Raw genomic sequence first — 27,943 nt, 5'->3', positions numbered from 1 at the left:
CTTCTGGGAAATAGATAAAAAAATATATAGCTTTGCTCTTAAACTTTAGCTTCTTTTTAAATGATGCTAGTATAGCACAAAAAAAGAGGAGAGTGCCTGCAGATTGAAAAAGTGGATGTGTATAGACCTGGAAGCAGTCCTTGGCTCCAGTGACAGCATAAACATTATATCACCCCATCACACAGAGCCAGAATTACTTGTCCCCATTGGCTTTTCTCCCCTCTTAATCCTTTTTCTGCAGCTTTACTGGGTTCTTTACTTTCCTTTTATTATTTCCGGGGGCTTAAGTCAAGTTTTCAGTCAGGCTTCAAAGGGCCTTTTGCTTTTTGTGCCTGTAATTCCTGGACACCACCAAATGCTAGAATCAAGTGAGTGGGACTCTGGAGAAGCCATCTGGAGGGGTAATTAGACATTCACAGCTGTAACTGATCCCAACCATTTTCCAAAGAGTTGCAAGGGATGAAACATAAATCCCCAGATGATTTGCAGACCCTGAGGTTCTGACACCAACCTGGGATATTCACACCTAAAGATACTGCCCTTGGAGAATGATCTCAGCTCAAACCTGATGAAGTCACTAAGACCGCTGTAACACAGACCTGCTAATGGCTCAGGAAGGTGCCTGGCTGCAAAGATGGAACTCAATAACCCTGGCTTTAAAGCACTGAAGAAGACGCAGGAGGGTCTTCCTTAATGCAGCACATCCTCATTGTTAAACCCATGAGGATCCGGTGGCTCAGGCAGGAGCAGGTACAACCAGCAGCCCCTTTCTCAGCAGCTGGCTGGGGTTAGACAGTGACAATGCCAACAAGCAGTGATGCAGAGCACGGCACTTGTGTCAATAGACACTTACTTATTCCTCAGGTATTGCTTGGGTTTTAATTATTAATGAAGAAGCTCCACACAATGCCAGTAGGTACCCAAGAGCCTGGTTTGCAGCATGGCTGGCGGCCAGGTCTCTCAAGGAGAAGTGCTGCCTCTTTTCTGCACAGGAGTGGTAATAGACTATTGTTCTCCCTCTGATAACTTCTGAGCTCAGTGAAACCTGGTTTTCATGTGTAATAAAGTTGCTGGCGGTGTGGAATTTGCATTTCAGTTGGCTGTATGCACTCTGACGGGGAGCTTGTGCTGCTCACAGAGCTAAAAGACACAACAGTTATCAGTCACTTCAACCATTTCTAAAGAAAAGAATCCATGAGGGAGTAATTTTAAACACAGCATCACCAACAGATCTTGTCTCTCGTGTTAGGTCCCCTCAATAGGGTTTAGAGCAACTCAAATTCATAACAAAAAGGAAATCCCTGTGTTAGGGCCTGGGGAGCACAGAAACAGGCTGCAGTGGTGGGAGAATGGAGCAGTTTCTGCCTTTCTTGTGCTGCTGGATGATCTGGGAGTGAGCTGTAAACACAACCTGTGCCCGAAACGGAGCATGGCCATCCAAGAGCATCTTGGACAAGGTCCATTTGCAGAATCAGGAAGTGTAACGCCACTTGGAGCCCCATGACAAACAGAAGAAAAGGGATCAACAGGTCCAGGAGCACCATTTTACTCTGAACAATTATGTGCTCTATCACAGAAAGAACCAGTGGAACAGGTTTGGAGAACAAGGTCTAGACAACACCAACAACTGACTGTTCCTGGGACAACCCATAACCCCTACTGCTGCTGGAGAACATCAGCTTGTCCCTCAGCCCAAACCATGGCCAAGCTGCCTTCTGAAAGCAAACAACACAGGGGAGAGGTGCTCCCATCACATCAGGCCAACCACCAAAAGGTTTCCTCTAACACTGCTGCCTCCAAGCCCTGTCCTCTGCAGCCATCTCCATTTCCTCTGCAACCTGATCTCATGACGGAGCAGAAAAGCCAATCAGTTGTACAGCCATCAGCACCAGAGCATCCCCATTCTGCATCACCCAGCTGGGCAGCTTTCCAGAGCATCATCTCCAGCATGTGAATTACTATCCAAACATCACTGCTGTCAGCACATTCCTCTCCATACAACTTCCTATTACTAGTTTTTGGCGGATAAGCCTGAAAAATTAAACAGCTCCATCTTGTTAAAGCAACGCAACTGCCTCCAGGATGAACTGTTCCTAAAAATCAACAATAATCCTTCTGAGAATAGCAACAAACCCCTCCAAACAATCCTTTCAGTTTCCCTTTGTTTGCTTCAGCTTTGGTGTCTTTAGCAGCTCTGGCTCACATTCTAATTTGCAATAACAGCCTTTTATTTGTCTTGCAGAGGAAAAAGAGACTTAAGGGTTCCTTAAGCTTCAGTGTCAGAGTCTGAAGCAGCTTATAAATCAGGCTACAGACGGCAGGGTCAGCAGCATTGCTGCTTCCATCTCAGCTCATTAAGAACAACACGCATCGAGTACCATTTGCGCTGCTGTGATTTATTCAGAGAATGCAGAAGTCCAAGAAGCATTAGAAATAGTCTTTAAAAACGCCGAGAATAGGGTTAGGAAATGGGTGAGTTATTACTACTCCTTTCCATGACAACTGCAAAAAAAGTAATGGATGGAGTGAAAGCAGAGCAGTGCAAGGCAGCACTACAAGCACTGCACAGGAGCTCAGTGAGCCCTTCTTTGTGCCATGTTCAAGCAGATGTAAACACCTGCAGTGAGCCAGCCTTGGACTGGAAAATTAAGTTCAGCATTTCAGTTGAAACAACAGAGAGCTGGGCTGGGTCAGCCTGGAGAAGAGAAGGCTCCTGAAGGGGAGACCTGAGAGCAGCTCCAGTGCCTGAAGGGGCTGCAGGAAAGCTGGAGAGGGGCTTGGGACAAGGGATGTAGGGACAGGCCAAGGGGAATGGCTTTAACCTGCCAGAGGGGAGAGTGAGATGAGCAGAGAAGAAGGCAGAAGCTCTTCCCTGTGAGGGTGCTGAGGCGCTGGCATAGGGTGCCCACAGAAGCTGTGGCTGTCCCATCCCTGGCAGTGTTCAAGGCCAGGTTGGACACAGGGGCTTGGAGCAAGCTGCTCTAGTGGAAGGGGTCCCTTCCCTGTTGGACACAGGGGTTGGAGCTGGAGGAGCTTTAAGGCCTCTTCCTACCCGAACCAGGCTGAGATTCTATGATCTAAACAAAACAAAACTTGAGAGCTTATCAGTACTACATCCAGATCTCGCAAGCATTCCCAATGCAACGTGAGGGATCGTTCCTTACTTCTCATGTCTTGTTTATTTGAAAAGATGATTTATGGAAAAAACCCAAAAGCTGTACTTACACTGATATGAAGGTAGAGATCTTGCCATAATTACACTCATTGAAGCTTTCAATAAGCAAATTATCTTGATAACTCTCCTGGTTATGAAAAACAGATATAGGTATTTCTTCCAGGTCCTGAGCAGCATATGTGTAATTACAGAATTAATAGATTGCCTGTTTCTTTTTTTAATCAATCACGGTTGCATTTATAATGCAAACTTTTAGCACAACAAAAAACCCCAACTGATTATCCCAAAATATTTATTCAAGATTAAAAAACATGCAGCATATGAATATTTAAATAAATATGAAATATTTATTTCTTCTTTTCTAAAGCTTCCATAACGGGGCTTTTAATTAATTTGTCATAAAAAATTTATAGAGCCAGGTAGACTTTCATACAAGAGTTAAATCATACAGTTAAGCTTCAGGTATTCACCTCTTTCTTGTGCTAGGATGGAGCAGGATGAGCTCCAGCAACGCCAGGGAGGCTGCACCAGCACAAACAGGTTCTGCTGCAGGCTAGGAATGGACAATGTGTTCCCAGCTTCTTTCACAGCAGTTTGCTGGTGATACAGGGGATTAATTGGCATTTGCATTTCCTCACAGCATGGAATCGTGCACGGCACCCACACTGACCCCCAGCACCACGAACTCAGACACCAGGCTTTGCTTGGGCGCACGTTCCTTTCTGTAGTGCCCACGCTCCCAGCAGGAGCGGCTTGTCCCCAAAGGAAGGTTGGCCAGAGCCCAGCTCCGTGCCCAGGGACCCGAGAAGACACCGCCACGTCTGAGCTGGGCTTGGCAGCGCCGTGTGTTGATAGAGCCTTTTACTGCTCACCACAGAGCTCAACTCCTCCAGCAAGCTGCTGCAAGGGGAGCAGAAGTCACCTTTCCTTTCCTCAGATCACAGCAAAGGAACATGCTCTGCTCGCTCTGCACTTAGCTGACCTGCTGGCAGCCACGGAGCAGAAGGAGAGAAACGGAGTCAAGAACCAAAATGCTGAGGCCCATTATTTGCAGGAAATTGTGCTCCTGGAAGCCCTCGTAGCTTTTGCAATCACCTCCCCGGGCCACGCAGTGAACTCAGTGCAGCAGCAAAAGGTTGTCTCAGCCACATGAGCAGACCCTGCGCTTTTCAGGGGGATGCTGAGTAAGGGAGAGCAGCAGTTGGTCTCCCTGAAAGAGGGAAGGACTGGGGGTTTTGGTACATTATTAATGAGGAGGCCTGCAGCCAGGTTTTCAGCAACTTCTATCAACTTTAGCGGGTGTTCAAGTGACATTTTGGGAAAGGACAGCATTCCTCACCTCCCCGCATCTTCGAATCCCTCTCATCTCTTACACCAATGATCTCATGAAGCATCCGAGTGCTGGTGATACAGATCCCTGGGACACCAAATGAATAGGTTTTTGCCTCAGGAAGAGGCTTCGGGTCACACCACATACCAAAGGTCTTTTTGCCAAATGAGCCCCGAGATAAATCCCCAATTGCATTGCCCAGCACACAGCTTGGCCGCTTGGCAACACCACTGCCCTGAGAGGCAAGAAACAGATGCACAGAGCCCAGATCCAGCTACATGACCTCCCAGGAGCTCCACGCTTCCTCCCGGAGGATGGCAGCTAAACATTACATCAGCCTTCCACACACAGGAGAAAACAGGACTTTGGATCCCTGGCTAATTGCAAAGCCAACAGGAAGCTTTTGCACAAGCAACCCAAGCCCATGTCTGTCCCCAGTGATTTGCCTTCTCTTACACCAGTATTCCTTGCCCTGTGAAGGGATGTTCAATTCCTGATGTATAGACGACACACACACGGGCCAGGAGGAGCAAACCAGGGGACCACCACACTTCGTGCTCCAGCCTCCACAGCCAGGGCTGCCCCGACCTCCCCCATGCTCATGACCACAGCACGCAGCCAGGCTGGGAGGAGATGGCACAGAAGTAACTAATGAAGGAAATCAAAGCTGGAGCCCTTCGCGTTTCACAGAAGGGCTGGAATGGCTGAGGAAATCACTGTCCATAGCACTGCTCCTTCCCCGGCTCCTGCTCAGCCAGCAGCAGATCACCCTCAGTTCATTGTTCCTGCCTCAATCACCTCTTCCCAGAATCAAAGTTCACTTCACACAGCAGCTGTTGGAAGCTCCGGGGTGGGAAGTATTCCTGCCTTATGTTCTGGGCACCCCCTGCTTTACACCACGCACCTTACCATAGGTACCCCTGCTGCCACTCCATGGAGGAACTGCATTCAGAGGGTGCTGGCTGGGCATCCAGCACCTTTGGGGAGCAAAGGCTTGCTCTGGTAGTCCTCTGGAGAGTGCTGTGTCCATACAGCCAGGGTGCTGCAGGCCAGCCCTTGGGGAGCAAGCCCATCCGTGCTCTCCCTCACCCCTGGTGACATCTGTGGTCCCCAGCTCCCTTGGCTGCTGTCACACGCTCAGTACAGGCAACGGAAACAGTCTGAATGCAGCTAACACTGATTTTATGATATACTTAACACTCCATCCAATAGCTATTAGTTTTACTGTCAGGCACACAATGTATGCGATCCATCTTTCTTCTCAGGCACACCACATGTCCCCCCTCAAATGACATTACAGCAGTTTTCATTTGTTACAGTGGGGTTTAAGCACTAACAGTGAAGTTCTTATCTTCTTGCTTTGTTTGTTATTAATGGCACATTCTATTCAAGCGGGAGCAGGCCACGGTTCCTGTCCAGACACTGCAGAGAACAGCTTTGATCTCCTCGTTGGCAAGCAAGGCTCTGCAGCAGAGCCCCTGCCTCAGCACTGCCCTGCAAGAACAGAGCCTTCCCAGAGGGAACAATGCAGGATCTTTGGAAGAAGGTCTCCCCTGTGAGGGTGCCGAGGCCCCGGCACAGGGTGTGCAGAGAAGCCGGGGCTGCTCTCCACCACTGGTGGCATTAGTGAAAAGCCCCTGTAGGCACAGCGAGCGTGCCCCAGTTTCAGGATGCTCCTGCACCACTTCATGCCACAATTCCCAGAGAACAAGAAGCACCAGGAAAGCAGGGTTAGCAAACTACAGCTTTTCCTACCCAGGCCTAAATGAAGTCATTTGCAGCAGGAATCACGCTGCTTCTGTTTACATGGGAAAGCATTCAAACTTGTACTAATGTCCATCAAAGCCCAGTCTCAGACTCCATTAAACACCAGGGCTGTCAGCCAGAACACGACCACATCAAAAGCCTCCATGAATTATTTCAGAAGCATTAACACAAGAGTTCTCTTGCAAGAAGTGTTTGGGCTCTCTGAAAACAGCCTAAAGAGGCATGAAATCTGACTCTTGTAAAAAACAGAGTGAACACTTGAGCTTATCAGTCCAAAGCCCACCTTCACTTAGGGTCAACAAATACAAAGAGTTAAGACAATCTACATCACAGAAAGAAATGTTTATTACCCTTATTTCTTTTGTAGTCCCATCTGACCTTGTCTCCACTGAAGAGCTGCTCTACCATTGTTTTTATCAGAACACCCTGAATAGTGACCAGCTACCGTTGCCTGAAAAGCAGGGCACAATATAGCAGGCAATGTATTAGATCACTATAAATTCTGGCATACCTGTGCATCCTATTGCACAGCCTCTCATTTTTGGATACACACTCCTGTACCAAAGCCACACTGTGCTGCTTCAAGATGCTCTTACATGGAGGATGGTAGAACAAGCTTTGTATGGACAAAGTACCCTGAGAGAATATTAAACTAAATAATAGCAATTAATTATGCTTGTGTAAAGCTATTAACCTTCAAATCCCTATAGAAATAATAAGTAATGCTCAAATCCTCTGGGATGCACATAGTATTACCCTGTTCCATAGACAAGGAAGTGGAGATCTGGAGCAGTGGAATGATTTTTGCCCAGGGCAGTGCTGTAATCATTCCCAATGCCACAGAACTGCTGCTTTTAGACCACAATTGGGTGGGTGGATACAAGCAATACCTGCAAACACATGTGTTGAGCACCCCATTTATAGCTGTTTATTACAACCTGCGTTTGCAGAGCATCATTGGCACCAAAGGAAAGCCTCATCTCCCGGAGCAGGTGATCCTCATCATGAATTTCTGCTCTAATCCCCCTGCAATGCTGTGCAGCTGATCACAGCAGTCTTCCTCCCCACCTCCTCCTCAGTGTTAGCACTGCACCCATATGGAAAAAACAAGATCTTAATCTTCTCCTAAGCACTCTTCTCAAATGCCTTCCTCTACTTCTATAGGGAACATACAATAAAGAAAAGCTGAGCATCAGCTTAGAAGTCTCTCCAGGGCATTACATCCACAGCACCAATAAATCTTGAGGGATTTTTTGCATAGTATCTCTACCATTCAGCCTTCCCTGGGGTTCAGTCTTCTCCAGGTTTTCATCATCTTCTGGCCTAATTATTGCAACAAGCACATTTCCATCTTCTGAACACCAGCAGGTTTGTCTTGCATCACCCCTTTCCTTGCAGCTCTCCACCAGCTCATCCCTCCCAACTGCTTGGCCTCCCTTTCCCACCTTTTCTTCCACTTGGCCCAGGGTGCCAGGCTCTATTGCACATTGATTATGGTAAAAGCTGCCTATAAATAGCCCCATAGCCACTTCAGTGCTCTGCTTCAAATCTTGTCTCAACAGTGCTCCAGCCTGTGACTGGGTTCCCCCTCATGCTGTTACATTAAATAAGAAATTAATAACAACACTCTCCAAAGCTCCCAGTTTCCTGGGGTGGGATTGTCCCTTCAATAACACTAATGAGCCCTGGGGTGGGCCCTTGTGCTGCTGTTTACATGGAATCACAGCTCCCAGCTGCCTCCCTCCTGCTATGGGGCAGGAGTTGCTCTTTGCTGGGGCACCTCATTTGTGGTGGCTCAATTCTCACCAGAAACAATGGCTCTTGCATCAGAAGGTCTGTTCAAACCTACCATAACGCCCCTATAATTAGTTGGCATGATGGCTTCCAAAAGACAGGAGAGATGCAGCTGAGAGCATCTTAACCAGGGGAAGACTCAGCCCTGAAAATCCTTGCTCTTCAGGGGTGCAAGATATCCTGCTTTACTGTAATGAAAGTCCTCTTGTCCAATGTCCTCCAACAATCTGCCTTTAATGGGGTTACTATTGCAGAGGTAAAGCATTTTATATGGAACCAGGTTTACATTATCCTGCTATTCGGAGATCTAGCTTGCAATGCTGTTCAAATCCTTTAATCCATAAATAGGATTCCAGCCAGAGCTGGGCTGCCTTCCAAAACTGTAATCTCCAGTATATGAATTATTACAAAAAGATTAGGGTGTTTCAAGTAATAACATTTCAAATAAATCAGCTTTCATGGAGGAACAACAAACTAATATCAGAAATAACAATATAAAGACATTTATATAGCCACTTGCTGGAATAACTTCACTAACTGGAGGGATTCTTGCCTCATTTACATCATTTTCTTTGAGAAATACACCTTTGCCTTTGCCCCTTCACTACTGGGCTCTGCTGCAGTGCAAACAAGGTGCTCCCGTCTCATCTATCAGCCCCTTCAAACCACCAGCTTTCTATTGTATGGAGACAGGGAGGTATGTTGTTGTTACTGCAGATGATGCCCTTCTCCCGAAGCCTTCGGCTTTACATAATGCTATGTGAGGATGGTCAGATAATCCTGAAGGCCAGAAGCATTCCTGTAACTCCATTTTAATAATGAGGAGTTGCGAGTTTAATTATCATTCCTAGTGCATTTGCAAAAGCCCCCCCCTTCCACACACACATCACACACATGTGCAGGAGAGCTAAATAACTTATTTCCTGCTTCTTTTGGCACGACAGTTATGTGACATCTATGGTGCTTTTCTTACCTATAAGCTGCATTGACACAGTAAGAAACCAGGTCTACAGAGTTCAGAAGAGTGAAATGGAGAAAAATTAGGAGGCAGAGGGTCTGGGCAGGTGAGATGGCAGAAAAGAAGAGGTGAGAAGGAACAGGGCTAAAAAGCCACCATCCCTTGAGCTCCCGGGGTTCAGGCAGGGGCACTGGCTTGGTGGTGGGCAGCAAAGTGTGTCTCCTGTGGTCTGAAGACAAAGGCCTGGGGGAAAGGCGAGGGGACGTGTGTTCAGCACCACCGCCAGCCGTGATGCTCCAGGCTGCTTAGTGACAGATGTGAAGCCCAAGGTGCCCATGGATTTATGGCATTCCTCCCCGCCTTCCAAGTGCTATGAATAAATGACACATCTCGGTTCCTTATTTATCCATTTGTGAAGCTTAATGGGCAGTTGTAGAAAAGAATATTGAGCCTTTTATGGGGTAGGGCAGGCTAGTTTCCTGATTTACACTTGCATCAACAGAGAGTGGAATATGGACTCAGCAAATTTTACTTAGCTCTTAAAACAAATGCAAAGAACACCACAAAACTGAACATCCTAAACAAATAAACTCAACCTGGTGCCAACTACGAGCTCCTGGTTTGAATTCAGGCCCCATAATACTGTCAAGAAGGTGAGAAAGCTCCTGCCAGATGTGGTCCCAGGCTGGTGCCTGGGCTTGTTCTTTGCACAGAAGCTGCTGCAGCGACATTGGGCTGACACAAACACACTGGTAGAGACCCATAGCTCACAGCACCGATACATCCAAACACAGCTTTAACATGCTCATCTATCCATGGGGCTTGCCAATGGGCCCCATTTTAAGAGGTGGAGTTAAATAACGTACATAAATGTTTTCAAGACCTGGGACCAGAAGTTACAGGCGGTCTTTGCACAGCATATGGACCATGTTATTGCTGCATAGTATAAAATCAGAGGCCTCTGGAGGGCTGTGGGGATTGCTGTCCTGGGACAACCAAGCATACAGATTAGAGGCTGCAGACAGTTATCTTAGCAACCTATTTTCATCAATTGTTCTTTTTCTCATAAGCTACCCACTGAGACTTCCAAAATCCAATCACACCTAAAGCTCCTGAAATTATATCTTTAATAAAAGATACCCAGCGTACTATCAGAAACAGCTCTCAGACACTTTATCAGTGAAACAAACTTTGATGGTCCCCATAATTTTTAGCGAGCTTCTTCAGATATTCAGCTGTGATTTACACAGGACATTTTGCTCCCATATGATAAATTACACCAGGACACAAAGGATAGCGAGTGAATCAGTGCATCTGATTTTCAAAGGTCCTATCACAAGGAAAACTAGAGCAGAATTAATTAATTTCTTAAAAATGCTACAGGTTCAGGGAAAACGTGATTTTTCCAAGCAGCACTACTGTAAGGTTAGATGGCTGAATTCTGCCAGGGCAGACGTTTTACCCCCTTAGAGGCCAGACCATCATTAAAACTACTATTTTTGCAAGTAACTCAGTTACTCCAGATTGAAACACTTTCAGTGCAAGACTTAAAAAACTAACAACTCCCCCCAATGCCTTTTCTCCTTTTTATTTCCTAATGGATAGTAACACAAGCAATCCATAATCACATGAAATACAGCTCTCTTTGCCAGCCTATAATTTCTTCTGTGGCACGTTAAGGTGGCGAGCAACACCTCGGTTAGACACTGTCAGCACGTACACCGCACACCCAGCATTATTTTCCCCTTGGAATCCATCATTCAGCTATTTCAAATTGAGCTGAAACTTTGACATGCAGACTGTCACTTCAGGAAAGAATTATTATTATTCCCAGAAAATTAAATAAATCAGGTCAAACTTTATGACCAGCTTACCCACCCACCGTGCATCAAACTCCCAGTTCCTTTCCTATTAGCTGCTTCTGAGCACCTTTCATTTTAAACATATACCTAATGGAAATCTCCCCTTAAACCTCCCCTCTAAATCTTTGTTTCACAGAGAACAGGGTAATTCAAGCTAAGGAACTCAATATAAGAAACCCAAACTGCACCAAACCCCAACAACAAGAAACCATAAGCATTCGTTGTTACTACAGCAGAGCAGCACAAAAGGTAAAGCCATCAGCACAGACTCCTTACCAGCAACCTCAATCCCATTTCTTCCCAGCCCTCCAGCAACAGCCACAGCAATTAACTCACAAAGTCACCTCACAACTTTCCAGGTTCAACAAGAGACCCAGAGTCTGATTTAATCAACTCTAGGCTACACATAGCAATGATTTATTGCACTTCTGTATCTCATGCAATGAACTCCTGCCCCCATGCCCTGATACACAGCACATATATCTATTTTTTTCCATATTGGTATTTCTCTTACCTTTCTTGCCCAAAGGAGAAACACTACTACAAGCTGCTCCGGAATAAGCCTCAAGTGAATCTGCATTTCTTCTTTCGAGAACATCATCCCAGCAAGAAACTCCAAAGCAGGAAAACCCTCCACCCAGAGCTGCAGCTATCAACAAGCCTTTAAAGCCAGGCCCACTGCCAATCCTGGGCACCTGCTGGACCTCTCCAAATGGTAAAGGACCTGGTGATTCGTTCCAGCTGGGCTCATTACTGCTAAGGACACGCAGCTGGGAACCTCTCCTTAACTCTAGTTTAACTCTTTCCTTGCAAAGCTTAGGGTGCTATCTCCTCTCCGTCTCCCTCCAGGGAAGTGGTGGATTCCCCAGTGTTGGACATCTTTTAGGTGGTGCTGTGCCTAGAAAGGTTAAACCAGATGATTTTTGAGGTCCCCGAGATTCTAGAATTCTCTGTGGGGTGCTCAGGCTGTTAACACCATGGCAATGGTATCTATCATTTCATGGACCATGAGCAGCATTCCAAGCCCCTGCTCTGTCCAGAGCATCCTGCCACCCAGCTCCTGCTCCTCACTCTGTAGAGGAACTAGCCAGAATCCTTAGTGATCGTGAATAATGTTTTACTGGATTCACCAGCATTTTAATGCCTCTAATTACAGCTTGTTTGAACCAGATTAAATAAAAGCCCCCATGCTCCAATTTTCCTCACTCCTGCAGCCTCTTTCCACCTGATTTAGGCTGCTCAAGGAGTCAGGGAGGTTTTTTATGCATACATTACACTTGGCTATGACATCCAGCAAAAATAATAACAACATCTGACAAAGTTTGTTGTATTAAATAGAAGGTTGAGGATTCTTTTAACCTGCAGTACATGCAGGAACCAGCTGCACAGAAACATCAGACAATAGCACAGACGCCGGGAAATAATTTGCTATTCATTTAGCTGTCAGGTGTACTTTTGCACAGGAGTTCTAGCACAATTCAGCTTTAATAAATAGATGCTTAAAATACACTTTGTACTATAGAACTGTCTCCTCGCATTAAACTTTAAAACTCAATCAATAAGCCAAGAAAACTCAACCCAACAGCAGGCTGGTTTCCTATTATTGGGCCTTTTTGCCCAACTACATTAACTGCAAAGTATGTGCAATATAATAATCCTCTAGTATGAATATTGCATTGCTGGGATCCATTCACATTTTAGACAGGCTGTAATTAGGCACAATGCAACCACGTGGGGTTTGGAGTTTAGGCTCGTATCCAGAAATCCCAGGGTGAGATTTTTTACCTAATTCCAGAGTTTTGGTGTTAAAGGACGTGCACAAAGTCTGCGTCCCTGAGGGCGAGCCCTGCCCTGCTCCAAGCACTGGGACAGGCTGCTTCATCCTGGCTGGGAGAACCACCTCAAACCCCTCAGCAGATGGTGTGTCCTGGGGTGAGAGCTGGAGGTCAAAGCCATGTCTGCGGCAGAACCTGCAAAACAATTAAGGGACAGGATACAAACCATGCATGGAATTGCTGCCAAATAATGATTAAATCCCTGCCAGGGATCAATGCCCAATCGGGTTCTCCATCCAAGATGGGCAAGGAAAATTTGGGCTTCTTTAATTCAACTTTCAGACACCCTTTCAGGAAAACTGGGGGGTTTCCAACATTTTCTTTCCATAAACTAAGAATTTGGCTGGAGCTGAGTGCTGAAAGCTGGGAAGGGTTGGATGAGCAGGCCATGTGTAAACCGCAGAGCCCTTACTCCATCATAATGCTTGGATTTCATGATCTTAAAGGTCTTTTCCAACTTGGTTGATTCTATGCTTAATGCCTGGGCTCCAGCAGTTGGCTGCAGGCTTTACCACAGGTAAAATCAGATCCATGCTCACTACTAACACTTTGCAGCTATGTGGTTGTTTGGAAACTTCTTCCATCTTTTCACTGCTGGGATTAAGATCTTGACTGCTTTGGAATTGTTTTTCCCCCTCTCTCTGAGCTAACCTCTCACTAGATGTTGGTCCTGCAGCTGAGCACTAACCACGGGCGCCTAGATTTATGTAGCTGCACCTGCAGAAGACATCAAGGTGAGATGAGCTGCTCGGTGAATTTGTCATGGCAAACTTCAGCTTTGCCTGGTCTGGCTGGGCTTTTTTCCTTCTCCAAACAATCGGGGACGCAGCACAGAGCCCAGGGAGAGATAAATGTCCTTTTCTGATGGGAACAATATTGCAAGGACACAGCTTTCAAAACACTGTCCTGCTCGCCACGGAGGTTTCTGACTGATGTGTCATGTATTATCCACTGCTGCAAAATCTAAGTGAGGTGGATGAGTTAGAGATCTGATTATAGAATTCCTGTGACCCTAAGTCGGTACTGAAAATGTCTATCTTTGTATTATCTAAACTCTCTTTCTGTATTCTTTCCCTAGTGTTGTGTAGATAAATCAATAAGACACATCATAACTCTGCTATCCCCCTCTTGGGCAGGTTCTTCCCCTTTTCAGTGTGGAAGGTGAAGCACTGGAGAGAGCCTGATGTATGGCTCTGCTCTCAACTCCATCCCCAGGAGCTCTGTGGCTTGGGTCTGAGGACTGAAAGCACAAGCCCCAGCTTCATATTACATGATAACCTTGTAGAAGGATATTCTGGAGCCCCCCAAACAAGAAGGACATGGACCTGCTCAAGCAAGTCTAGAGGCAGCCATGAAAATGCTCCAAGGGCTGGAGCCCCTCTGCTCTGGGGACAGGCTGAGAGAGCTGGGCTTGTTCAGCCTGGAGAAGAGAAGGCTCCTTAAGCAGAGACCTTAGAGCAGCTCCAGTGCCTGAAGGGGCTGCAGGAAACCTGGAGAGGGGCTTGGGACAAGGGATGTAGGGACAGGCCAAGGGGAATGGCTTTAACCTGCCCGAGGGGAGACTGAGATGAGCTCTCAGGCAGAAGCTCTTCCCTGTGAGGGTGCTGAGGCGCTGGCACAGGGTGCCCAGAGAAGCTGTGGCTGCCCCATCCCTGGCAGTGTTCAAGGCCAGGTTGGACACAGGGGCTTGGAGCAAGCTGCTCTAGTGGAAGGGGTCCCTGCCCGTGGCAGGGGTTGGAACTTGGATGAGCTTTAAGGTCCCTTCCATCCCAGACCAGTCTGTGGTTCTATGATAAGGTGTACTTGAGAAATGCACTCTGAATGCCATTGAGGAAATCAGCGTCCAGCCCTAGAAAGAGCTCAAAAGTTCCAAACAGATCACAAAGCACGTGAACTCTTTTCTGTAACAATAAACACCGCTCCGGGAGCTCTCTTGCTTAACATCACTTCTGGCTGGAGAGGTGGAAAAAAAAACCCACCCGTGAACTTTGAGGTCAAGTTTGCCAAGAGCTGTGTTGGTGTTTATCCTCTCCCTGCCTCAATGACACATTGTTAACGGAGTATTTTCAGAGTCTATGTCTTGTGTATGCACAGGGCCGGGTCTATTTGGAGTGGAAAGATAGATGGATAAACAGTGCAAGCACAGCCCAGCTCTGCATGCAGCAGAGATGTATTGTGTGGGGAGGGAGCAGCCCCAGCAGATCCCAGTTCACACAGCTTTTCTGCAGGAAGCAGATGGATGACTACTGAGTCAGTAATGCACTCACAGGGCTGGTTTTAGTCTGCCTTACCCTGGTGTAAATCTGGAATTAAAACTCTTGTCTTCAGTGCAATTGATCTCTTCCTGACATCTCCTCCTCCAAATACTAATACTGGTAACGTATTGTTGTATTCTGTCCAAAATCACCAAATTCCTTTCTCTGCGTATTTATTCTTGCAGTCACTGTGAATTAATTACTTTTGTCTCTCAAAAACTCTCCCGAGGAGATGTTCCAGCACCTCCAGTGCCCCCATCCCCTCTTGCTGGGCATGCAGGTTTTAGCTCACCAGGCTCTGGTTCCAGTGCAGCTCATGTCATGGGTGCCACCAGCCTTTTAATCTGTTAAATGGGGACGATGCATCATGGGGCTGCTGTTTGTACCTTCCTTTGGGTGAGCTGTGCATGCCCATGCTGAGGAGATTCCACACTTAGAGCTTATGACTTGCATAGGCCTAGCATGGTGGTAAAGGCCAGAAATCTTTTTGATTTTAAATAGATGAGTCTGAGCTTTTCCAATGTTCTTGCAACCTTAAAACTGACTGCAGCAACCTACTGTCATCCATCTGATTGAACAGTCACCCGCGTTTTTCCTTGGTACCTTATGAACAGCTGAAGTTCTTTTTGCCACTTTCATGCAGGTTTGCTATTTCAGTAACTTTTTGTCATTACTTAGTCTTTTTTAATGGAGTTCATTTGCTTTGATCCTCACAAGTTTTTTCTCCCAGTTCCTCTGATAATTTTTTAAAGGAAATCATGGTACCTTTGAACAGCCTTTCCAAGCATCCGTGCTCCACAGCAGGGCTAAGTGAGGCTCCTTCCAAACCTTTAAGAATTGTAAATGTGACCCTGCTAAGAAAATGCTGAAAGTGTCACCCCTTGCAACATATCAGACAGAAAAAGTCTGTAATTTATAAGGCTAAGTACAAAGAGCTGGTTTTGAGCTAATTAAGTGGAAGAAGAGCATAACTAATTAACTGGAGAGACACGGAAGGAAACAGGAGGTTGTAGCAAAGCCCTGTGACTTTGGATGCTCTTTTTCATCTCAGGGATGGACTGCTGGGGATCGAGCTCTGCCAGGGGTCGGTGTGTGGCCCTTCCCTGATACCTCCAAAACTGAAGCTGCTCTTTTAGCAGTACATGACCAGGCCCCAGGCTGTAGACTCTGGGACATTGCCCAGAGAAGCTGTGGCTGCCCCATCCCTGGCAGTGTTCAAGGCCAGGCTGGAAAGGGCTTAGAGGAGCAAGCTGCTCCAGTGGAAGGTGTCCCTGCCTATGGCAGGGGTTGGAACTGGAGGAGCTTTTAGGTCCCTTCGACCCAAACCAGTCTGGGATTCTATGAAATAAGTAACCTGATGAGACCTACAAAATTACTCACAATAAATGACACTGTTTAATGGAGAAAATGGTACCTGCTATGGCAGTGCTGTGACCTAGAAAAGAAGCCATTCAATTAAAAGCTACCAAGGTATTTAGGAATTTTCCAGGCAGATACAGTTTCTTGCTGGATTCCTCAAGCTGGCTAGAGCTGATAAAAGGACAGCAGAAAACTCCGTGCAGGGAAACCCCCTTGTCCTAAGGAAGGATTCATTTCCTGTGTTGCTGACAGCATTTATATTTGCTTGGCACTACTACAGCATGCACCATGGGTGCAGCCTTCACACTCCCATGGTTTTTAATGCTGTTCTTTAGATGATCCTGAGTGACTCTAAGACCCGGGTAACGTGCTCCCAGTGCAGCTCCAGGCCTCCAGGCACTGCCTGTCCTAGGAAAAACTCCGAATCTCAGCAAACCCTCTGAACTTCAGGCTTCTGTTTGGTTTCAGGACCAGCTTGGCCAGGCAGCATGTCAGTTAAATCCCTGCTTCCTTGGAATTGCTCTGTCAGTGTGATGTGCCGGAGCATTACACTTCCCAATTCCGAGCTGAGCTCAACCCTAATCGGAATGTCTCACATCCAGTCTATAGGAACGACTCTATAATGTTGTGCTGTCCAGCACATGCACTGGATGTCAGGTGCCATAAAAGTAAGAGAAAACAATCTGCAGCACAACCACAGCTCATTATTTTATGCCTGCTGCTGCAATTATTTTCTCTGTAACACAGGCAAAGGCTTCCATAAATTACACAGTCATCACCCATCTGATCTGCTGCTGAGTCTGCTCGGGACCGGTTTCCAGTCCCAAACTGTCAGACAGCAGAGGGCTGAAATTTAATGTTTGCAGACATATCCCGAGATGCCTGGAGCAAAGCTGAGCAGAAAGGTTGCTTGTTTAGAAACTGCTCTGTAGTTCCTCCAAGGATACCACTACATTAATATCTTAACCATGAGGAGGAGTGTGCTTCATTTTGCTCGACTTCTTAAACTGCATTTGCTGCTGAAGGATTCTTCCAAGGGAGGCACAGCCCAAGGTGCCTCTGGGGCAGAAAGGATGCCCGTCAATCCCCAGGACAGGTTTTTTGAGGGGGGATCATAGATTTAACCAGGTTGGAAAAGACCTCTAAGCTCATCCAGTCCAACCATTGCCCAGCACTGCCAAGGCCACCACTAACCTATGGCACCGAGGGCCTCTTCTACACGGTGTGTGAACACCTCCAGGGACCGTGACTCCAGCACTGCCCTGGGCAGCCTGCTCCACTGCCGGAGCACCCGCTGGGACAGGAATTGTTCCTAATACCCAGTCCTCACAGATATCTGAGAGAACTCTCTGGGAAGGGACACAACAAACAAACCTGGACTGAGAGAGTGCTGGCAATTTCCCCATTTCACAGCAAGAAGGAAAAGCAGCGCAGCAGCTCCCCGGGGAGGAAGAGGGAGATTTTCTCCTCTGGCAGTGTGTGTTTGCTGGTGCCACCACCCCTGGCCTCTCCCATCAGCCGGGCTCTTTTCTGGCTGCTAATGAGAGGCCAGGCAGAGCTGGTGGCTGTGCTGTGATCTCATCAGCTGCCCTCCTTTGGCACGTGCGACCTCATTGTCATCTACTCTGACACCTTTCTTTCTATTAGTATCCAAGGCCAGCAACAATTTGTCCAGGTTCTCTGCCTCTTCCTTTGTATTCCCCCAGCAGAGCAAAGTGAATCATAAAGATCACCCAAATTAGAGCAGGGAAAAGACCTTTTAGGCCGTTCCAGTCTTCCCTCAGGGGTGAACGGCGACAGGATTCCCACAGTATGTTTTCTAGTGCTTTAATCAGTTCAATTTTCATCCTGTGGGTCACAGAGGATTAGACAAGGGGAAGGTCTGGGGAATCAGCTCATCCTCTGGTTTTATCAGCAAAATTCTGTTCAGGGCTAAACCAGCAGGAAACTGAGCATTTTGCTGAATGCTTGATAATTCAGAGTTCATATGCCAGGGAGATAGCAAAGAGGTGGCCTGAATCCAAAACACTTGTTTTAGTCTGATATTATGGCTTCTATTAACAAGGTGTCCTGGTTTCGGGGCTGATCATTACACACGTTTCCTGCAACGGTCAATGTGACCATCAACACGTGGTGCCCCTGCAAGGCTGGCAGCTGTCCCCGTCCCAGAGAAGTCATTAAAATCACTACAAGATGGACTATGGGTAACTTTGCAAAAGATAGCTAAAGGATTTAGAACCTAATTTCTCTGTCTATCAAAACCATGCAGTATCTGTCACTCATGAGCATGGAATGTGCTCTGTGTTGACATTCTTACCAGCAGTGGGTTAACAATCCCACTGGCTTCAGAGGTAGCAGGTTTGGTCCAGGCTGGACAACATCCTCAGCAGCTCCTGGGATGATCAGCCCTGGAGTCCTAGGAGTTAGAGCAGGTTATCAAAACACTTTCCAAAGCCCAGCCTAAACTGTGCGTTAAAGAAAAGGTACTATTGGAAATGCCTAATGAGAAAAAGAAAGCAACATGGACACACCAGTGCACCAAAGGGTTGGATGCAAAGTTCACTGAAGATCACACTAATTCATCTCCTGATTTGAATAAGCCTTTGTTTGACTCCTAAACTTCAGGACCGCATAGATACTGGTAGTGGGAATTGCATAGCTGCATAAGCCAGAGGAAGACCAGTTTCACAGACTCACAGAATCATAGTTTCCTACCCCAAAATGGTGTGGGAGGTGAAGGTGGCAGCAGGGAGAAGCTGTGCCTTGTGCCTGCTCAGCTGATCAGCAAGGCACAAAGCAGTGCTGAGCTTTGGATGTGACAAGTATCAGCACACACTAACAAGGGTTTATGAGTCCAGATGATAAACAATAATGAGAACAGCTGCATCCCAAATGATTCCTTCTTCTGCGAGAGAATACAGGAGATTTCAGCTTATTCAAGTAACATTAGCTTGGGGCAGGGTTAGATTGTTCTGTATTTTGACCTGATTTTGTAATTATCACTGCTTCATAGAAAGATGTGTTGTTTAAATATCCTCTAATTTGCTTTCAGAGATCATAAACCCCTCTTTATTATCTGCTGCGCTGTACCACAGACAGATAATGACTGACTTTTGCCTTCTTCACTTGGAGAAGTGCATTTAATTTGCTGAAATAATGGAAGCGTTTGTTCATCTTTAATACTATTTTCTGTGCTTCATTCCCTTTTACTTAACAAAACCAGCCTCCTTTGGAGGTCCACTGTGTGATTGCTCCTAATGCAGATACTGTAAACAGCTGAGAGCGATGATGTGTTAGATATGCATCAAAAAACGTGGTACAAAACCCCTGCCAGAGAATCCCCCAACAATGCCTGGTCTCAGGTTTAATCTGTTCCGTTTAATGCACGCAGAGCTAGCAAGACTTTGACCAAATCACTTGTAATTAAGGCATTTGTTGTTACAGAACAAGGGTGTGTGAGGCCAGCAGCATGGATGTATTCAGCAGAATGGGTGCTACACCAGGAGCTCTCCCTCAAGCACCTTTGCTGATTGAAGGGAAAACCTTTCCCAGCCCAGCTAAAAGAGCTCAAGTACTTAAACCCGGGATCACTCAGGTTCTTCCCAGCTACAGCAGAAACCCTCCATTTACACCACATGTACGGTTATTCCCATAAAAGAGGGCTTGACTGCATCACTCCGAGCAGATTTTAGCTTTGGCATTATGCATGCACAGCACTTTTTCCTGGATATTTTGCAAAGCTTTTAAAAATATGAAATAGTTACTGCTTGTGCCTTCTCAAATGTATCAATTATTTTTAATTTCTCAAAACTGCTACAGTAGCATACTAATAAAGGAGAAATGAGAAGAGGTTTTTTCCTCCAGAGTAGAGTTTAAGCATCCCCAGACATATTCAGATGGGGGTGGAAAATGTAACAGTAGCTTGTTCCCGACATATTTTCATCTGGTTTTAAGGCAGTTTCTGTTTATATATTCTATTCTATGGCTAATTATTCATTCTCTCTCAGGCACTTTGAGATGCATTGTATATTTTATTATTATTTGTATTGGAGCATGATTTTAATCATTCTGCAAACACACAGCAAGAGCCAGGTTTGAAGCCTTAGCAAGCACTGGGCAGCAGTGGCTCTGGGCTGCTCTTAAGAGAACCATACAACTCCAGACTTGTTTGGGTTAGAAGATGATACCCTAAAGCTCCTCCAGCTCCAACCCCTGCCACGGGCAGGGACCCCTTCCACTAGAGCAGCTTGCTCCAAGCCCCTGTGTCCAACCTGGCCTTGAGCACTGCCAGGGATGGGGCAGCCACAGCTTCTGGGCACCCTGTGCCAGCGCCTCAGCACCCTCACAGGGAAGAGCTTCTGCCTAAGAGCTCATCTCAGTCTCCCCTGGGGCAGGTTAAAGCCATTCCCCTTGGCCTGTCCCTACAGGCCCTTGTCCAAAGCCCCTCTCCAGCTTTCCTGGAGCCCCTTTAGGCACTGGAGCTGCTCTAAAGTCTCCCCTTAAGGAGCCTTCTCCAGGCTGAACAAGCCCAGCTCTCTCAGCCTGGGTCTATAAGAACACCCTTCTGCACTAAGATTTCACACTGAAATGTTGAACAAATGCACATCAAAGCTGACTCAACAACTTCCTATAGAAAACCCTTCAGGAAGGAACCCTGCTCCTAAACAAATGGTTTTGCCATGTTTTCCCTGAGCACGAGGAAGTTGCCTCCCTGAGAGTCCTGCCAGACTCCTGTTTCAAACCATGCTACAGGCCATATTGGAAGCAATCACAGCATGGCTCAGCTGCTGGGCTCCTTGTTGTGTGAAAACACAGGATGGAGGAAGCTGCCATTTTTACAACAGAAACCATAATGATGCTGGAACATTCATTTGCTTGTTAAAGAGAAATCTGAATGGGAAACTTTAAGGATGTGAGGAAGAAAATCAGATTCTCTTGTTAAACTCCATTCCAAGAGAACTCTATGCATACGCTGGACAGCACGTTAAGCATCAAAGACTCATCAGTGATTCACAGACAACTTTTTTCTCAGTGACATGAATTATTTGCATGTGAAAAGATGTGAAGATATCTTAGATGAAGACAAAGGGAGAATATTTTTCTGTCCTTTGGAAACAGTGTATAAATAAACCTGAAGCTTAAAGGCCATTCAGAAAATAACTGCAACCTTACGTTTAGTTTTCATTATGCTAACGCCACAAAAATAGACTCTAGTCCCTCAAATTCAACTTGGAATTGCAAATAGGTTGATGTGTTTTCAACTAAGCCAAAGGGAAATGAATATATATATAATGCAAGCTGGTTTAGATGTTTTCTTACCAATTCCTTTGCCCATGTGCCTGCAGGACAGAGCACGAGCCTCCTTGCTTGGGTGGAATCTGCTGTTAGCCCCCGGACACAGGTCAGGCTGCCCTCGGTGCTGCTCATCGCTTCTTGACTCCCAGGTTCTGATCACTTCTTCATGTGAGTTCAGCTAAAAGCAACACCAGTGGAATAGTAACATTATTGTTCCTAATAATCCTCTTTCTGAGGAAGGATCTTGACAGGTTAATTAGGCATGACATTAATAAATTAAGCCTGACTTCACACCAGCATTAAAGTATTTACTTAGCAATACATCACAAATAGGAACGCTGAGGCAAAGAGAGCTAATCTACTTCCATTTACACACTCCTCATTCCAGAATAATTCCTTTGCACTTACTAATGTGCTTTGGAAGAGCACACAGCAAGCATGTATCAGATTTTGAAGCCTTTAACCTCATCTTGAAGGCAAGTGAACACAAGCAAAATGCATTTCCATGGGATTTAGCACACAAGGGAGGCACAGAGCAGCGTGTGGATACTGGGGTTGAAGTTTTGCTTATTCCTTCCACCCATCAGCTATGCCCAGGCCATTCTCCCTGCTTCCCAGCACCTTGTTTTCTCCTCCCACCCTTGCCACGCAGTTGTGGATGCTCGCAAGCTGCTCTGTTCTCTGTTTGCCCAGAGCTTCGATCTCAGAGGTGGATCCTAACAATTACTGTAATACAAACAATAACTCTAGGATGCTAATGAAGGATACAATTAAAGGCACTCAGGCATTTACTCCTGGAAACACACTCATAAATCCCATCAACCAGTGCGGATGAGTGGAGGACCATTCGGACCGCATCCCAAGTCCAGCTCTGCAGCAGTGGATGCTCAGGAATGGTGGGGAGGGCTCCTCCTGCCTGGCCACAGCCAAGCTCAGCAAACTAATACCAATTATCAGTATTTAATTCATTAACTGACATTTAGAGGACAGTAGAGTAGGAAGATGGCAAGTAAGTATCAAATACAAAGGTACTTAGAGTTATACATCAGAGACACCTCATACCATTAATTGTGGATACTGCGGTTGTGCCACTATCGATCAATCACCAAATGTCCCCCTCTCCCTTTCTCCATCATCCATCACTGGGGGTTTCCAACTATATATCCATCACCACACATTCCTCAGGACTGCCCATCATGCTGCTGTCTGAGGACTAAACCATATGGGAGGAGGCACAGTGTGAACTCTGGAGTGGGCAGATAAACCCCCCTGGTATCGATCCTCCCCTTCTCCTTTGCTTAGGAAGTGCAGGGTAATCTTTAGAGGGCAATTTCTCTCTAACAGTCTTATTCTTCCCTTCACCAGCCACCATCCCTCCTCCCACCCATGAGTTATTAGGTGACATAACATTCACTTTGGTGAATATTCAAACTGAGTGGCTTAAAATTGAAATGCTTACATGGTCATGAACCCAGGCTGCAGTTAAAAATAAATCCCTTTATCTGTGCTGCATTCTCAAGTCTGCAGTTTCCATGAAAAGTCCTTTAAAATACTCTGGACTCTGAGTCTGAACAAGATCAAATGTGACTTTTTAAAAATAGGATGCTTGGTCCTCTCCACTTTCCTCCTTGGGTCGACAATGGGAGATAAATTTGCTCTGCAGGAACCTTTTGTGGGCTGTGCTGCTGAGGCAATTTGCAGTTTGCTGTGGAAAAGGCATCTTACGCTACATTTATCACCCCCTGCCGCTGGCTACAATTCAACCCACTTGGAGCCACTGAGCAGAGGTGCCGAGCAGAGCTCCTGCATTATTATTCTACATAATAATGGGTGTTCAGGGAAGCAGGAGACAAATATAGAGTATATTCCAGAAAGGCTCAGCTGGGGAAGGGAGGTAAAAGGGTTAGGGGGTAGGCAGCAGGGAGGGAAGACAGAAGATAAGAAGGTTAGCAAAAAAAAACCCAAATATACTTGTTCACCAAATGAGACCTTTCTCTTGCAGTGTTAGAGAAATGCTTCTGCCTCACCTTGGGATGCTGGATGTCACTGTTCTACAGTGGTGCTGCCTGTGTGGACACGACCATCCTCAGCCGAGCATCTTCAGTCACAGAGGTATTGCCTGTACTCTTCCCAGGGGACCCTGGAAGCTCCCTTGGCCAGTTCCAACCTCACATAGCACAGAAGAAGGAATAGAGCTCAGCCAGATGCCAGTGACTGCTTAAAGTAAGGACTTGAACAGGAGATAACAGCTACTTGTCAAGTAGAGGTCAAGGCACTGAGAAGTTAATTAAGCAGCCTACAGGCATACTGCAAGTCACAGAACCATGGAATGGTTTGGGATGGAAGGGACCTTAAGATCATGTAGTCCCAACCATCTGCCATGGGCAGGGACATCTTCCACTAGACCAGGTTGCCCAAGGCCTTGGAATTCAGCCCTCTACCATCCACATATAGATGTATTTCCTCTACCACAAAACTAAAAGCCAGCTAACATATTCCATAAAAACAGAAGAACAAGCTACATAACATATTGTAAGCAGCGAGAGATGATCAGAGGACAGTGCTGTACTTTTATATGGTTATTTTTTAAGATTCAAAATCAAAAGAGGGATAACTTTTTACCAAGTAGAGCCTACAGCAGATAAACCTTTATCTTGCCATCCTATACACCTGCAACCCAGAGCTCTGTTGAAAATCTTTGGGAATTATTTTGGGTAGCAAATGTCTGGTGAGGAGACGTTCCGAGAATGCCAATTGTAGGAGTTTTTCTCATATACCTAAAAACCTGACATTCCTCTCATGTTCCAGGATTCACATCTGTGAGGATTTTGTGTTTTGAATACAAGAATGAAACACAACCTCCCCTCTGAAGATGCGGGGTTTGATCCTTCCATTGCTTCATCTTTGGTCGTTGCCAGTTTTGATCCTTCGATTGCTTCATCTTCGGTTGTTGCCAGCGTTCCTGTCTGACACTTGTCATTACCATTCCTCTGCACAGGTATCCCCTTCCCCCACTGTCAGCTTTTTACAGTTATCTTGATGCCAAGTTTGCTTTTCCAGAGCAAGCTGGGTAGTCAGATCTTTGAAAGAAAACTTTCAGCTGGGTATTTGTATGCAGCCCCTCCACAGAAATGCAGATTTAAGGAGACAGCCATATGCATGCATGAAGGGAGCAGATGTTGTACAATCAAGGGTAATTTAAAAGCGAGGGGAAGGTGACAGAAGGACAACATGAATCCAAAGTCAAGGCTTTTTTTTTTTTGTTGTTGTTGCTGATACAAACACAAAAACTATGTTCTACTTTGCACCTTCAAGTCCCTTGCTGAAAACACTGGTTGTCTTCTGGGCCACTGCCACCAAATGCCACTTCTCTTTCTAGAAGCTGTAATTTCAGACCTGGCTGTCAACAGGGAATTCATCCTACACATCTTTCCTTTCATCCTCCAGCCTCTTCGGAAGATGCAGTATTCTCTGCTTTTGAGCCATGAAGACTCCTGGCACATACAGTGCAAGGGGATCACATCACCATGTCTAGCAGTGGATGCAAATAGGAATCAGCCACACTGTAATCCATCACCCAGTCCATTTAAGTCCATATTTGTTTTCTCCTTCCTCTAAAAAGTATGAGCACAGTCATGTCCTTTGAAAGACAATCTTAGAGAGGAGCCTGGGGGATGCTGGTGTGCTTCAGAGTTTGCTGCAGGGACCAGCCTTCCACCAGCAGCACCATTAATGCTGCTCCCCTGCAGATGCAATGTGGGATGTGGTTAAGCCATGAACAGCCCTGCAGCCATGCCAGGGCACAGGGAAAAGCAGAACTCACTGAGAATGGCTGTGCCTTACTTGCCTTGCCCAGAAAAAAGCAGAGCTAGAACAATCTCCTGTGAAATCCAGAGGGGATGAGCACAGCAGGTCAGGACAGGTGAGGGGCAGAGCTTTGTGGGCTACAGATCCAGAAAGCCAAGGCAGCAGTTAGCACTTTGTCTCCCCACTCTACTTTTAGGGCTGTCAGCCTTTCTATTCCATAAGGATCAAATTTTGCCTTCCTTCCACAAAAAGGGATTGCAAAAGGAAAATAAAAGTCATTTTTTTTGTAATTCAATGCAATACTAATCAATTGTGACAAGATCTAGAGAATATTTTCACGGTGCCAATTACTTAAAGGGCAAAAATGCCATAGTACCATAAAAGTAATAGCACTGACAGCTCTCTAGGACATTGTGGAACAACGTACTAAATGTTGTTCAACTTGTTCAATGAAATAAAGTATTGGGTCATTAACCTTACCAATGTCAATGTGTTGTCACTATCAAATTCAACTAAATGAGTGTCCAAGGTAATAGTGAGGAGCACACTTCCCACTAAGGAATGCATTAATACATTACTGGCTGCTAATGAAGAGAAACTGTAATGCAGCGTGAGGAACTTGGAGAAGAGCTCTGCAAGTGCATTAAGGGGTGTGGGCAGCCTGGGTGGGATAGACAGAACCCTGTGGGTATGGGTGGGTGTGCACAGGCAGATTCATGCACTCACACGTGCACGTTTACAACCCATGAAATGACTAGATGGAAAATTTATGAAAGCAAACTCCCAAGCCATAAAAATGCACTATAGAAGCAAATGTTTGCAAATTTCTTTTGGAGCACCTTCCACTGGAGCAGCTTGCTCCAAGCCCTGTCCAACCTGGCCTTGAACACTGCCAGGGATGGGGCAGCCACAGCTTCTCTGGGCACCCTGTGCCAGCGCCTCAGCACTCTCACAGGGAAGAACTTCCTTATATCCAACCTAAATCTCCCCTGTTTCAGTTTGAATCCATCACCCCTTGTCCTTTCTCTACAGTCCCTGATGAAGAGTCTCTCTCCAGCATCCTCATAGGCTCCCTTCAGACACAGGAAGTTGCTCTGAGGTCTCCACTCAGCTTCTCTTCTCCAGGCTGAACAGCCTCAATGTTCTCAGCCTGTCTTCATGTGAGAGGTGCTCCAGCCCCTCACCGTCCTCCCAGCCTCCAACAGCTCCGTATCTCTGACAAGTTACTTATGAAACTTCTCAGTAAGAGTCACTTCTTTTCCTCTCTCCATCAGCAGTGCTGCGGGGGGCTCTGTTTTCCTGTGTTTCTCAAGAGGAGGATGGCTGCATCATTCCTACATCCTGTTGAGGTGTACACTCCAGGAGATGGTACATGACAACACCAAGAAATCAATTCAGGTATCGCTGCAGCTCAATAACTTCTTGCAGTGACATGTGTTGAAGAGGTTAAAAACATTACCAGGGAGAAGGAATCCTGGTCCAAGGAAAACGTTGGCACTAAGAAAAAAACGATCAAAATATTTGGCCATTGTAACCCTTCAGTATGAACTGAATTGCCAGGTAAAACGAGTGGAAAAGGAATTTTGTCATCCCGATGGTTCATGGGAGGTGGGATAACAAAAGTGAGTAGCCAATGGTTACCAAGCAGATGTCCTTCAATACATGCCATCCTATTTCAATTTAATAATGAAACGGAAAACAGAAAATACACAGATTTAAGATATGCAGAGGTGGAAAACCCACCAGGATACAGGGCACTGCTGCCATTCTTCCTGAGCCCATTCCTATTTCATAATTAATAACTTAAATGGAGTAATTTAAAATTGTTAATTCTTTTCACAGAGCCTGCACGAGCTCAGGTGATGTCAGACACGCTGTCACCAGGAAGGTTAAATACTCCTGGTAGCTGCTAATTACCTCATCACCATTACTATCTCATATTAATTCTACCCTAAGAACAGATTTCATTATGACTAACCTGAGTTATTAGAGAATGAGCTGTAAAGAAAACCCCTGTTGCTTGCATTCATTTAAAGGAGAGGGAAAAAACACCACTCATAAGAGTATTCCTGCCTAGCATTAGGCAGTCCTGGAGCGCAGGATCCCATCCCGGTGATGCGCAGGCACAGCAGCATCCGGGCACCACTTCTGTCTCTATTTTATTGATTAGTTTGTGAGCACACTCGAAGAGAAACCCTTAAGTCTCTGGCTAGCATAGAAGTGGGACTGAGCGGATCTTGTTGGCCATGTTAGCCTCTTGTCCTCCTCTGCACATGGAGAATTCCCATTGTTCAGACTGCCTCTTAAGCACCCCCTTGACAGTGTCAGAGATGGCTGATAAAATCCATGGCAATGATTTAGCTCTCTTTTCAACATGACCAGAGCAGACATTGTCCCTGGCTTTGGTGGGCCCCCAGTTATGGAAATGATGTGTTTTGCTGATAGCCCTGTCCATCAGCTCCCTCCTGAGCTAATTCAGCAAGTGCCTGCAACACGTGCACGGGAG

At 46.1% G+C, this 27,943-nt stretch overlaps 1 protein-coding gene across 1 annotated transcript in view; it reads right to left on the bottom strand.

Moving 5' to 3' along the window:
- Positions 1-27,943, bottom strand: part of PLXNA2 (plexin A2) — a 244,365-nt gene that overhangs the window by 180,296 nt on the left and 36,126 nt on the right. The window contains exons 4-9 of the mRNA XM_062605617.1: positions 23,658-23,797; positions 22,693-22,843; positions 21,655-21,808; positions 18,653-18,751; positions 13,261-13,438; positions 11,401-12,856 (exon numbers count right to left, since the gene is read on the bottom strand). The gene's annotated coding sequence lies outside the window, so the exon portion shown is untranslated. The remainder of the gene's footprint in view (positions 1-11,400; positions 12,857-13,260; positions 13,439-18,652; positions 18,752-21,654; positions 21,809-22,692; positions 22,844-23,657; positions 23,798-27,943) is intronic.

Source organism: Pezoporus occidentalis, unplaced genomic scaffold (assembly GCF_034315485.1).
Source record: "Pezoporus occidentalis ecotype Australia unplaced genomic scaffold, CSIRO_AGI_Poc_V1 ctg92, whole genome shotgun sequence".
Classification (NCBI taxonomy): domain Eukaryota; kingdom Metazoa; phylum Chordata; class Aves; order Psittaciformes; family Psittacidae; genus Pezoporus; species Pezoporus occidentalis.
The sequence above is the reverse complement of the archived record's forward strand: the minus strand, read 5'-3'. Positions and strand labels throughout refer to the sequence as shown.